Below are 12,949 nucleotides of genomic sequence, written 5' to 3'. Positions count from 1 at the left end.
TACATTTGTAGGCTTTTTACTTAGGCACTCTAGGGAAGAGACTGCACTTGACCAGTAAGTGATAAATAGCTGCAGAAGCTAGTTCAGTCTAGGGAAACTGAAAAATATATTCTATCTGGGACTGTTGTGACATCTACTATAAAGACGTGCTACTTAACTACCCTTGAGCATCTGGCTTTTCCCACAGTACAATTTGTTTGGGAATGTGATCTCTACAAACAGTTTCTTATTTCATGGCTGAAGAGCAGTAACTGAACAAGTTCAGACAAATTTACCATGAAAGTATTGTATTCCTTTTATCTTTGGACAGAGGAAATTCTTCAGGCAAAGTTTCTTTTGATCAGTAAATGCCAACCCAGCAGTGTGCTACTGGCAGTGATGAAGCTGTAGGTATCTGTCTGTTCTGAGTTGACAGAATGGCCTGAAACAAAAAAATGCATGAAATTCATTCTCCAAATTCCTTGACAGTGCCAGACAGGGAGCAAATGACGGTGACAGTGAAACTAATTGTAGCAATAGGGTCTTTCTCCTACACTTCAGGAAAGGCGGGAGGAGTGCTAATAGCATATAGGCAGTGGGATAGTCAAGGAACTGTAGCAAGAATCCTGTTAACAAGAGGAAGAAAACTCTCTGCCACAGGGTGCAGCTTACTTGCTTTTATCCGTTTTCTGAAACAGCCTGTAGAGTAACAGCACTTCTGCCACCCAGCTAAGATTGTCGTTGTCAGAATAAAAGTATCATGAAGCATAAGTTAAGGTCTAAATGGTAAGAGTTTGTTCACCTCTTCCTGTATGGCAGTAACAGGAATATGGAATTCATAGTCTTGGTTCAAGGAAATACAGTTCCTCTTCTCCAAGCCCCACTCCAGGGAGTGTCTATTTGTGGCAAACACTTTATCGTTTATGTATGATTATCCGAAGTATATGACTTAATCTGGCTGCACGAGTTCTTTATTATTTCTATGCTTACTCTAAGAGAAAGGTATTAACAAGGTGGGATAACCTACTGATGAGTAGGGAAAATACTGCATTAGTGTATCTGAGTAATTTATATGCTAAAACAGACTGGTTACTGTTTTCTCTGGTACCAAGGTATTGCTAATACTGCTCAGGCAATCTTACTGAGAATTTTATCCCTTCGAGTCTTCAAAATCAGAACTTAGTCACAGTTCTGAGTTTACAGACGCTGTAAATGTAAAATGTTTAAAAATGTAAGGAAAAGTAGAAGAGCAAGATACATACACATCATGCACTGTTAAATCCTAGAATGGCCTGGGTTGAAAAGGACCACAATGATCATCTAGTTTCACTCCCCTGACGTGGACAGGGTCACCAACCACCAGACCAGGCTGCCCAGAACCACATCCAGCCTGGCCTTGAACACCTCCACAGATGGGGCATCCACAACCTTGGGCAATCTGTTCCAGTACGGCACCACCCTCTGTGCGAAGAACTTCCTTCTATTATTCAACCTAAATCTCCCCTGTCTTAGTTTAAATTCATTCCCCCTTCTCCTATCATTATCCACCCATGTAAACAGTTGCTAATTATTTAACCAGTATAAATAAAGAGTGTATAGTATGCTACCAGCAAAATTCAGTATATATTTTGAATTAAAAAAAATCTAATAAAGAATAAAAAATCATAATGGTCTTCTGAACAATGTTTCCAGGAATAAAATGGAAAAATGTTGCTGAAACTTATAGAATCTAGATGATATTTTCTATCTGGAAGAGTAGAACTGACAATATCACTAGAAAACAGATGTTTCAGAGGACTAGTGGCTGAGCTCGGTGGAAAAGCTTTTTCTTGAACACAACATTGCAGCCGGTGATTAACTGTTCATCCGCTTTTTTTCAGTATCATATACCTGTTTCTTGTGTGTTCATAGCTAAAGCTGAAGTGAAATACGAAAATCTTAGACATGAGATGACAAAAATCAGATGTACAACAAATTGATTTTGCAGACAAAAATCTGAGTTCTGGACAGATGGTGTAATGTCCTGTTATCCATATTCACATTGCCTGTCAGAAATGCATCAAAATCTGGTACCCAGAAAAATGGAATAAACAATGGGCATACTGCCATTCAACTGCTAAGAGATGGCATGGATATTAATTATACTGCAGAAAAAGCAGACTACTTAATAGTAAAAAGACACTAGCTCTTTTTAGGATGAGCCATAGAACCACCCCAGACATGGTCTGATTTAGAATCACATGTGAAATACTGTTCTTCTGTCCTAGAGCTAGTGAAAACATTCTTTGCAGCATGCAATGGAAAGGACTCTGTTCCTCCAGTGGATGCACTTGAAACTTGCAGCAGAACTGAGTACTGGATAATGTGGTACATTCAACCATTATCTCACACTGGCCGGGCATTTTAAAATATGATTTGTGCTGCTAGTTTTTCTTTCTTTTTTTTTTTTTGCTCCATTATCCTTCATTTTTATTTCTGTACCGTATAATTTCTGATAAATGATAAATGTTTTAGTTTGATCAGTGGAACACCACATGCACATTATTTTAGAATTTAAAGAGCATCTGAGATAGGAAATCACACTCAGATAACAGTTGTCACAGTTCAGACACCTTTGCAAAACTAGGGAAAGTTGCTTCCTTTGGTTAAAGTCCTGTGTGCTATAAATATAAAACCTGAAAAACCGAATTTCTAGTAAATGTGATCAGAGACTAATAAAGAGCTTTATATTTATCTGGACTTCTCTTTCAGGTTGTTAGAGCCAGCATGGCCTATTTTCATTGACCTTGGCAAAGCCTGCTTTTTTGTTGCTGAGATATCTATAGCTGCAGACAAATACTACATGGTGCTTTCATTTGTGATTCTATTTCCATTTCAAAATCACATGGAGAGAACTCGATCACTACTTTTATGATTTTCTTGTACTGTCATAGCCTGAAATCATACTTAATGTCTACATTTAATGCTAGATACTGCACATTCCTCTTACCACATGAAGATGTCCTATATACACATAACTATATATGACAGACCCTCTCTTACTTCAACTAGCTAAATATATCACCTTTAATAGCAGAAAAACAGAGGGTGACACATCCTGTGTTCACTAGATGGCTCTTGAATATTGATGAAGAAAACACAGGTGGGAACTAAAGTTCCATCAAGTTATTGTAGTCATAAGACAGATACGATTTTTCATAGTAAAATACTTGAAAGTTCTTTCTGAAATCTGTGATAGTCACTCAACTTAGTAATTTCCAGCAACCAAGAATGCAAAACTGGAGAGATGCACAGTGGTTCACAGATTTCCAAAAAGGAATTTCAGCTCAAGCTCAGAATTTGAAAGATAAGCCCTTGTCAATAAATTCCTGAAAATGTACTTGTATGCAGCAGGACTATAGGTTTTGAAATTTGCGATGTTAAATATTATGCTTCAGTATGGAAGGAACACCGAATGAAGCACCCAGGCAATAACCTCACTCAGAGCTTCCAATAGCATCATGAAGCTGTGTCCCATGTTTAGTGTGGGGCAGAGAATAGACTAAAGATTTGAAAGTAGACAAATTTACTGCAGAGTGCTTACAGCAAGGGTGTTTGTGAAGGCTCAGATTAGATAGAATAAAGCAGTGCTTTGAGTTTACTTGCCATACAACCACTTTGCTGGAAATTAATGCCACAGCTTTTGATCGAACAGATCAGTTAAAATAATCAATTTGATCACTGAATTATGGATAATTTCTTAGAACAATGAAATAAACATCATCATTCCTTAAGCATCAGCTTGGAGACTGAGAGGCAGAACTGAAATAAGCAGCCTGAAATTACATCAATTTAATGCTACCATAGGAAAAATGTCTTTACAAGATACGCATCCTTGGCAAAAGAGTAGAAAAAAAGTGATTTCTTAAATGCAGACACAACATAAATTTCAGAAGAATTGTTGCACCTTGAAATAAGGATAGGAGTTGGTTAATCTAAACAAAACTGAAAGAGAGCTTTAAAATGTAATTTCCGAGAGAGGTTTCTGTGATTGAATGCCCATCTACTAATCTGATGAAGCAAAATATGTTTCAGCCAAGAAAGAAAATGGAGGTAACTGCTGTATCTTCATTTACACCTTTTGTGTTTATGCTCCAAGTCCTGTGACTGCCTGGATTGTGCCAAATTGTGAACGATTTCTGTCTGAGGGTGATGCATTACAAAAGGTTGGACTACTATGAGAATATAAATTTCTGCTGGCATTGCCAAACACAAGACACAAAAGGAAAAGAACACATTAACTAGAGTGCAGTTGGAATGTGCTAAATGGGAATGGAGCTGTGCATGTTTGTTCTGTCAGGAGGAACCTCCTTGTGATTGTAAGATAACTTTAAGGCTAACCTCACACACTGCGCTGTCAAATCTGAAGGAAAAGACATAAGAAAACATTTTTCTATTTGATGGGCCATGGTGGGAATGAGGAATGAAAGTGAAGAGTGAAATTAGATTCAATCAGCAGTACTTTGTAGATCATGAAGTAAATATTGAAAGGGTGCTAGCTCTCCTTTGAAAAGAGGCATGTTCAGTAATTCAGACCATCATTTGTATTACATAAAGTATCTCTACTTATGCGATTTTACCTTTTCCTCTGACATGCTCATTCATATCTATAGTACTTTGAGATACAAACTCTCTTTGTAGTTTATATGTCCTTGCAAACATAACAGCAGCAAATAATAATGTAACAATTCAAACAGATAATATACTGAAGAAACAAGTCTCATTTTTGAGAAATGAAAAGATGATACAATAATCAATTTTGTGAAAGTGGCAATGCTTTTACTGATATGTAATGGCAAATAGGAATATCATCAATATGTGACTTCAAACAAATATTCTGAACAGCTGCTCAGTTAAGTCTTTGTTTGTATGTTGTTTTGTTGTTCTTGTGTTCCTTTGGTTTTTTTTTTTCAGTCATTAGAAAGTTTGCTGTAAATATCCTGCCTGAAATGAAAATAATCTACACTCCTGTGCAGTTTAATTGAAGATGGTCTCTTCTCCATTGCCTAAATCTATATGAAGTATTTGCTTTACTGTATTTATATTGTTGCACTGAGGATCCTTCCTCTCAGGTAAGGTCCTCTTTGAGCACTGATGTGGCACCAAGACAGAAAAAAAAAAAAAGATATGAGAATTAGTATGTCTATGAATTCTGTTATTTTGCATATTGTCTGCAGTTTTGTGTTTGTACCTGGAAGGTTAGATAACAGACAGCTGCTGGAAACTGGTTACGACTTGGAAAGGATAACTGAGGAGTACTTAGTTTTCAATAGATCAGATTAGTTGTTGTTCAAAGCTGAGAAATAGGAAGTGGTAACCTGTTTTTCTGCATTTACTCCCTGCTTTGTCAGTAAAAGTTGCTTCTGAGATAGTCTGAACAAATCACAACCACCTTGTTGGACAGCGTTCCAAAGTACATCGTTATCCATCCTCCCTCAGGTCTTGCATGGTTTAAGTGATAACTTCAGTCAAATTATTTTAGTAGATGACCTACTTAAATGAATACATAGCTGAGAGTGGGAAAAGGAAAATGCAAACTGACTGTGTTAACCCTAGGTGTGTACACCTGAAGATTGGTTTATTCTAAACTTTATCAAACACGAGAGCTTACCTTATATTCCAGTGGTTTCCTATTCATATCTGCTAGACTTCCTGACTGCTTCTCATCAACTGCAAAAACAAAAGGAAATAACTGAGCTTTGACACAGGAAACAACCACCTTGAATTCAGGACCTAAACAAGGAGAGACTGAACTGACAGTGGAAACCAAGCAAGAAGTTTACTTCATTGTGGACAATAAAATGGTCAATTAACTGTGTCCATTTCCTAACTGGAATATGCTACGTGGCTCTTGGAGGAAGGATTATGAAACTAGCACTTCAGTACTAGTAGCAGCTGGAACAGAGATTTAGGGGAAAGTGTTCAGTACTTCTGGTGTGAAAATAAAATTTCTGTAAACAGAACTAGAAGTTAAAGATAATCAAGCACCTCCACTTTTAAGCTCACCTAGGTATGATGCTACTCTTACTTAAACTCTCCAAATTCACTGAGATACTCAGATTATAATGAAAGCAAGTGGCTCAGCTTCTGGCAAGCAACTCAATAGTGTGTACCAAAACTGGATGATAAAGTAGTAAAAGCCTTTTGCATTTCAGGGCAATAATGCTTATGTGAAATGCAATGTTAAATGAAATTTATCTTTCATTTCTAAAACACTAGACTCCAACAAATTTGTTCTGCAAAAAATAGATTTTTCAAGGTTCAATGAGGAATATCTACCATTAGTATCTACTTCTGACTTGTTGCCTTATAATGATATTCATGAGACTACTAAGTTTAATCTTTTTCTATACAATGCTGTGTCTATCAAGAAATTCATTAAGTTATGAAATTCTATTTCAATGCATAAGTACCATACTTACAGCTAGAAGTAGCCAATAGCTAAAATCTTATTTTTATTTACTTATAAGAAAAAGGGGGATTTACTGTGCAATCATGTATTTATCTAGTACTACCTGGAGTATCAATGTTCTGAAACGGAGGAAAATACATTATTAATATCTCAGAAATTTATTCTTCCTGAGTGATTTTTGCAAAGGCCTTGACTACCACCTAGCTCTCTAAAAAGGGGAGCAGATAAAAACTCTTGCAGAAGCATATACATACATATATTTATGTGAAGCAATGGTAAATTCATTGTTAATGCTTTTTATGGTAGAGTACACATAAGTAAGAAAGTGAAAACCTGTAATAGAGATCTTAAAAATTGCTTATTATGAGTGTTACAGAAAACTGCTTTAGATGTAGAGATGTTTAAATCAAGGCTCAGTTACTTTGAAGAATGTACTAGTTGAAGAATACCACTTAAGACAACCTACAAAAATATTTATTCTTCAGGTGGGTTTTTTTTTCTTTACTTTTTTGTAGCTTTTGGGCTCTGATGCAGTCACAGATGATCTGTGATGAAAAGAACAATGTCAGTCCTTTGTCATCTTTGCATAAGTCTCTCCATAAATTAAAGGAAAATCCTAGATGGAAACGAATTTATAAAAAGACATTGCTATGTTGCCAGAGCAGAAAACGGTATCGCAAGATCCCCAGTTGCAGAAGCTCACTCTTTCTTACTGTTATTTTTGTAAAACAGTACATCTGGTAAGTCCTCTGATCCTTCATGCTGGAGTGAACACAAGGATAATAGTTACTCAAGAACAATTATTAGTTTATATTAATCCTCAGAGATGCAGTTTGGCCAGTTTCACTCACGTTGAGCATGGGCTATGAGCAGGTGAAAACATTTGTGATGTTTTCCTTTTCAGCCTGAGGGTATGTTGTCTGAAGCAGCCCTTGCTGTCCGCTCTAGAATCAGAAAGCAAATGCAAAGAAAATAGATAGTTTTCAGGATTGCTGCTATCCATGAGGTGAGAGCATAAGGGAGCAAAAAGCTACAGTACTAGTGAAACAACGTATATCACACAGGGAACCTCAGTCTCCTTCCCAGTCCAGTTCAGGTCTCATAGCCAAGTAATCTCACTTCAACCTCTGATCAACTTTGGAAAAGGAAGGAGTCTGTTTACGTCATTAAGAATGATCTCTCTCAGTTGCAACTAGGAATGCATTATTAGCCCAGGATTGTTCAGGCAAGTAGATGCAGTTTTAGTGAGATGGCTTCTGTATGTGCAAGCCATGATCACATAAATACATCAGTGGACAAGGGAAAGAGCCATCAATGTCATCTATCTGGACTTCAGTACAGTCTTTGACACTGTCAAACACAACATTCTTCTCTCAAAATTGGAAAGAAAAAATATTGATGGCTTCACCATTTGAGGAAGAGACTGCAAGATTTTACCCAGCTACTAGTGGTAAAGGACTCAATGCCTAGATGGAGAGCAGTGACAAGTAGTGTCCTCAGGGATCTGTACCAGTACTGATGCTCTTCAACATCTTCATTAATGATATCGACAATGGGATCGAGTGCATTCTCAGCAAGACTATGGATGTTACCAAGCTGTACGGTGGACATACCCTAAAGGTCAGAATGCCATCCAGACAGACTTAGACAGGTTCAAGAAGCATGCCCAGGAGAACCTCATGAAGTTCAACAAAGCCAAATGCAAGATATTGCACCTGAGTCACAGGTTAATACAAGTTGGGGCAGGAAAGGAATACACATAGTCCTGCCAAAAGGATTTGGAAGTACTAGTGGATGACAAACTGGGCATGAGTCAACAGTGTGCCCTTGAAGCCTAGAATCTCTACCATATCCTGGGCTGTATCAAAAGCAGTGTGGCCAGCAGGTTAAGGAAAGTGATCCTCCTCCTCTACTCTTCCCTGGTGAGGCCTCACCTGGAGCATTGTGTCCAGATATGGAGTCCTCTATACAGAAGAGACATAGACCTGCTGGTGTGTGTCCAGAGAAGGACCAAAAAAGAGTGATTCAAAGGATGGAACACTTCCCCTATAAGGACAGGCTGAGAGAGCTGTGGCTTTTCAGCTGCAAGAGTGCTCTAGGGAAACCTAACAGCAAACTTTAAATATCTAAAGAGGGGGCTAGAAGACAGAAGAGGGAGTACTCCTGTATATTCAGTAAGTACACAGAGAAGTTAGGCTGAAAAGATTATCACACTAGAGAGAGATAATCAGAAATGAACTGAAAGCCTACCTGTGTCCCAAGCTTATCAAGAAAAACACCAAAAGGAACAACCTCCAGAAATCCTTCCCTAGTGGCAGTCAGCCCTTAAATGGGATCTAGGACAGTAACACAGGAATTGCCTTCACCTGTGCTCCCATGGCTGACTCATTGCTCGCCTCAGGTGGTCAATCAGAAGTTCAGGCCATGATTCAACAATTCCCATACACCTCAGCAGGTTCTGCTGAGATAGGAAAAGAGGAAATGGTTTCAAACTAAAAGGGAGAAAATTTAGATTGGATAGAAGAAAAAAAGTTTTTTACAATAAAGGGAGCAGTGGAAGAATTACCCAGAGAGATTATAGATGCCCCATTCCTGGAGACATTTCAGGTCAGGCTGAAACAGACTCTGAGCAACCTGACCTATCTGTAGATGTCCCTTCTCATTGCAGAGGAGTTGGACTACATCATCTCTTCCAACTCAAATGAATCCATGATTCTAAGTCCCTTGCATAGGCATAAGAAAGTAGGCACTCCATAGCAATGTAAATGATAAAAATAAGTACATTTCCATTCTTGTGAGATAATAACGTAATGAACACACAAATAGGAATAAAAAATACAAACTAAGACAGAAAAGAAAATGATCTTTGGATTGCTGTGGTTTTTCTTTTACTCATAGAACAGCAGTAACTTTTGAAGAAGGAAAAATCCTAAGCTGCCGCTGACGTTTCAAAGTTATTTGTCAGTAAGAAGGTACTTGGAGGCTGATCTTTAACTACTCTGTAAGCAGCAAGTAATTTCCATTTGTAATATTTCAGCTTACTGAGTGTGCATTGATCCCATTTTTTACGACATGCTGCAAAATGATTAACCACTACCTCACAGATACAAATCTATAATGATATATAAAATGCTTAAAGGCAGCACAGTTAAGGGGACATGTCCTGGAAATCTTAAACTGTGGCCTTTCTTATAGCTAAGAAAGCCTACTATTCAACACATACCTTTTGCCTCACTAATACAAGAAACTTAAAATTTCTTAAACATATAACTCCCTTATGGAAAATTATGGATGATAAACATCCACCGCAAACTCTATGCTGACTAAGCATACACAATGATTACAATAAACATATTGCAATCAAAAGGTAACTAAATATTTCTTAACGAAATCTTCTATAAATCCAGGTACCATACATTTCCATAGAAAGCTTATCAAGTGACAGTTAATTATCAGGTGAACTTGGCAAGTGTACTCAACAGGGATTACAGCCTGTGGGGCTGATCTTCACTGGTGGGGTTGCTACTATTAGATATGATTGATCTGCTGTACCTTGAAAAATATATATGGTCTCTCTACTTTGCAGTAAAACAAAGCATGTTTACATTGGGTGAAATAGTTCAATCCTGCTCTCTTCCAAATAAAATAACAAGAATTGCTAATTTGCCCATAGCATTACATCTCTCCTGCATATTTGAATTGACACAGTTCACAGAATGCGATGCATCTCTCTACATTACAGGTGTTCTCAACTCCACTTTTTTATGGGCAAGATATTCTACTATCTTTAGAGATGGTTCAGCATGGATAGCACAGTCAAATTGCCTACTACTATCTTGGAATTGTGAAAATACAACTACAGAAGTGTTTGATCTTTGACTTAAAAAGCTGTTATTTCAACATACTGATTTCTAATGAAAGGGAAGGAGAATGATGAGCTCAATCACGTTATCTTAATAATGTATATACATGCATTAAATTAATAGGTATAAAAAATTACTCATTAAATGAACAGTTTGTATCTTTAGGTAAAAGTTTCAGACTACAGAATAATAAAGCTTTTTTCAGCCATTTGCTCTGCCATGCTGTGTTTGAACTACACTGAAGAAATGATTCATATATTTTGACATGATTCAGTCAGATTTTTTATTTTCAAATTTTTTTTGTTTAAAAATTAGATCAGTTTAATCCTGCTAAAATATTAATGGCTTTATGAGATCTGGATAATCTTTGCTCACAATATAGCTGAGGAATGAATGACTAGATAAACCTTGACATTTGAAAACTTTAAAATCTCACGTAACATTCAGAGGAGGAAAACAGTAATTTCACTGAATGAACAGAAACATCAGATGTAGTTTCAACAATAATTTTAGAACTAATCCTTAAGAAACTTTGTTCAGGTATTGCATATAAAGAGCTAAATAGACTGTGCTTATGTAACTGTGTTCTTTGAACTGAGTCAAATTCTTACCTTGATTGAATTACTGTACTATTTAACTCATGAATTAGAAAGAGAAACACACTACTGGTATCAAAAGGAATTATTGAGAAACACTTCAAACTTCCTTATTCTAAAAAAATCTTCTAACACTGATACTTACAGCTACTATCATGTTTAAATTGTTGTGCAAACTGCACTACTATCTGCATTTGATAGCTCATATCACAGTAGGTAGACCATACTGCTTAAGAAAAGCATTTATAGCTTATGATTTGTGAGCTTTTAGATATCATTCATGAAACTTAGTCTACATTTTGTCACTGAAATTTTGCAGCCATAGAGAGTTGCATGCAGTTTAAAGAGACAGAATGAATGGGAGAGGAACAAATCTGGTCCCAAGCAAAAGACTCCTCAGATGAGGCATGTTTATTTTTGGTTGAAACTGTAGGGTGAAGTTTTACCATATTGTGCACTTAATATTATGTAAAATAATTAAATTGCAGCAGAAAACCTATCTGCTGTACATAGCAATTGCTGATAAAAGGCACTTATTTCATGAGTTTCTATTGGCACTGGTACACATGGTGGTATGAGGCCACCAGTGTCTGTAGCATTCTGATAAAGCTCCTAGTAAACAATTATCACTTGAGAGACTGAAATGAAAGGTCAGTGAAGACTGCAGGTACAAGTCTAGACTACCATGGCAGAGACAGCTTTTAAAGACTTGCTTCTTACTGATACTTAGCAACAAGGGCTAAAAACCAGAGACCGGGTGGGAACACACTAGTAGTGGGTGTAGAGTTACATCCACAAACTCAGTGACTACAGAGGTAGTTAGATCTGTTCTATCCCTTCTCATGACCTCTAACATGATCTCATGCTTCTCTCTCATTGCAGGTGACAGGCCTTATATATGAATATCATAAATTACAGTCACTAAATTGTAATCAGTACTGTTTCTGTAGCTTGAAAATCCATAAATGAAAATGAATTTTAGGCTAATTTATTACAAGATTTTGTCTTTTCGATTTCCACTATTTTTACAAGACTTTTCTCTAGATATAGTAAGAGTGAACGAAAGAAGGAAAGCCACGATTAATACATATAGAAACAGTGGTGATTTACTTTTGAGTAAAATCAGGCAGGAAAAAAATCTGCATCCCTACATTGCACCATAATAGGTGAGATACTAAGAACATGTGTGATTGAACTGTGGGATATTCCTGTTCTCTGAGTGTTTTACTAACTCCTTTAATACTATTAAAACTGTGAATACTTCAATAGCTGTGTCAAGTGCATCGATAGACTAATTGCCCTGACAAACCTCATCTGAGATTACCATTCCACTCCACTCCACTGGCCCAGGAGCACCACTTCAGCTCTGGCTTAGTAATCAGATGGTGGTTTGAGGTGGGCTTGGGCTGCTAGTGCTTTGGCACAGCGCAGAGGTAGGCCTCATTCCCTGGTGGAAATACCTGTGCTGCTGACAGTCTGTTATGTCACGGCTCGGGGCTCACCTGGAGAGGAGAGGCATGTGGCTGTGCTCACAGTTACACACTGGCAGGCTGTGTCTGGCTGATGTCTTGGGTTAGGCCATAGGAAAGACTACTACCATTTTCTCTCGAGACAAAGGAAGTCTTAGATTATCTGGTCTTCCTGGATTTGAAGCTTAGCCTTGCTGTGTCCTTGGCCTGCTGTGTTTGTGTGTGTTGCTGTCTCTGTTGGAAAAGGCTTTCTGAAAAACCTCTGCAAGCAGCTTTAAAAACATGTTCACCTTCAAGTTGCTCTTCCTGTAGTTGAACCACAATGTAACAACCGCGAAACACTATCTTCACCTCCACCAGAAGGAAGATTTGCATGCCAAAGGGTCCTCTAGAATTGCTAGGCCATGGCCTGAACCGGTGATTAAGCACCAGGTGAGAAGGCGTAGCTATCACAGGGGGCTCAGGTGTAAGCAATGCAGCTAAAGTGATCAGTAGGGTCAGAGCCTTGATCCACCCCTCCTCACCCTCACTTAAGGTTTGGCAGCCAAGGGGGAAATATCTCTTTGGATGGAGATTGTATTTCTCTTGATT

The 12,949-nt window shown here is 37.7% G+C and overlaps 1 long non-coding RNA gene across 1 annotated transcript; it reads right to left on the bottom strand.

The window, feature by feature from the left end:
• Positions 1-273: 273 nt before the first annotated feature.
• On the bottom strand, positions 274-8,734 carry LOC124417624. The gene is made up of 3 exons (XR_006932897.1): positions 8,681-8,734; positions 5,630-5,688; positions 274-421 (listed from the first exon to the last, which is right to left on the bottom strand). It is a non-coding gene; the product is annotated as an uncharacterized LOC124417624 (long non-coding RNA).
• Between the last annotated feature and the right edge of the window lie 4,215 nt (positions 8,735-12,949).

The sequence above is a fragment of the Gallus gallus genome, chromosome 1, assembly GCF_016699485.2.
Source record: "Gallus gallus isolate bGalGal1 chromosome 1, bGalGal1.mat.broiler.GRCg7b, whole genome shotgun sequence".
NCBI lineage: Eukaryota > Metazoa > Chordata > Aves > Galliformes > Phasianidae > Gallus > Gallus gallus.
The sequence above is the reverse complement of the archived record's forward strand: the minus strand, read 5'-3'. Positions and strand labels throughout refer to the sequence as shown.